Raw genomic sequence first — 1,371 nt, 5'->3', positions numbered from 1 at the left:
AGAGAGAGAGAGAGAAGGACTTGGAGGGACAGAATGAGATACTGAGCAGTAAAACAGGAGACGGAGAAAGAGGAGGAAAAGTTGGCAGAGGAGTTTGCGTTGTCAAGTTTTCCGGGCTTTATTTTCCGCGCTTCGTCGGCGAAACTCCCAGGAATTTCACTCGTACCATTTTCTTCCGACAATGCCGCCCTTGCTTGCGCAAAAGGCTGGTTAACGAGAAAACTTGCGTTCTCTCTGGGAAAAGAGATGCAGGGAGAGATTCACCAACGAAATCCATGACGAGCTTTCTGTTGTTCGTGCACCATAGTTATGCCAGTCCGCCCGAATTATCAAACACTAAAAATTATATTACGTGAAATTAAAATAAATTACAATAAAATATATTATATATACTATATTACATAATATAATTATATGGAGTGAAGAAAAATTTATTCTTTTGTACAAAAATAAGTCGAAAGTGTAGAATGCAGATTACCTCAAAATTTCATCTATATCTTTTCATGATTTCCGGAAAATAAACTGAGAAATTATTTATCAATATAGTCAAATAGTTTTACGTTACATAAAATATTATATACGTTACATAAAGTATTCGGAATTAAAGCATAATTTCCGAGATAACCGATACCGATAAAATCCCGAAATAAGATTTGTGTTAAGAAAAGATCCCCGGACTGTGTTGAAAGCATCTGAAGATGAAAGAAAATGGGGCAACCCTTGGCAACTCCCTAAATAAAAGCCATTCGAATCGGCAGTCGCGATATTCACGTTGCGACAACGAGACGCTGTGTATCGCATCCTAATCGTCGCATTTCTTTCCCCCTCGTGCGCGCTTCGTAGTTCGTATACATTTTCGCTTCCGGGAGCCCGCGGGACATTGGCGGATCAATGGCGGACGGCTCGTAACAGCGACTCTCCGACTTTTATGCGCCGATAAATTAAGGGAAACTCGCCTGAGAAGAACGCGTCAGAGTGTACGACACGAGGGGGAGAAAAGTCGGATACACATCTCTTCGTGTGTCTTTTCCGTGGAAGCGTGAAGAACGCAGGGTGACGAGAACGTCAGTTGTTGGACGTTGGGTCGTAAAACCGAAGCTGTATCAACAATGTATTTTTCTTTCCCCCTCGCCAAACGGACCGCGCCCGTTCCCCTTACAGGCCAGCGCGATCAATGATCTATCGCGATCACGCAACCGCACGCGGACGGATTTTATATCGCGATAAATTAGTCGGATTGCGCGCGCGCGCGAAGCCGAGGGTATCTGCACGAAATTAAATCGGGTCTCGTACAATATTCCGTTGAGCTATAAAACCTATGGACGAATGTCTCAAGGGATTCATATGTATATAGCTTAAGGCATATACGTG

This window comes from Atta cephalotes (assembly GCF_000143395.1).
Source record: "Atta cephalotes unplaced genomic scaffold scaffold00004, whole genome shotgun sequence".
NCBI classification, from domain to species: Eukaryota; Metazoa; Arthropoda; class Insecta; order Hymenoptera; family Formicidae; genus Atta; species Atta cephalotes.
This window is presented reverse-complemented; position numbering follows the sequence as displayed.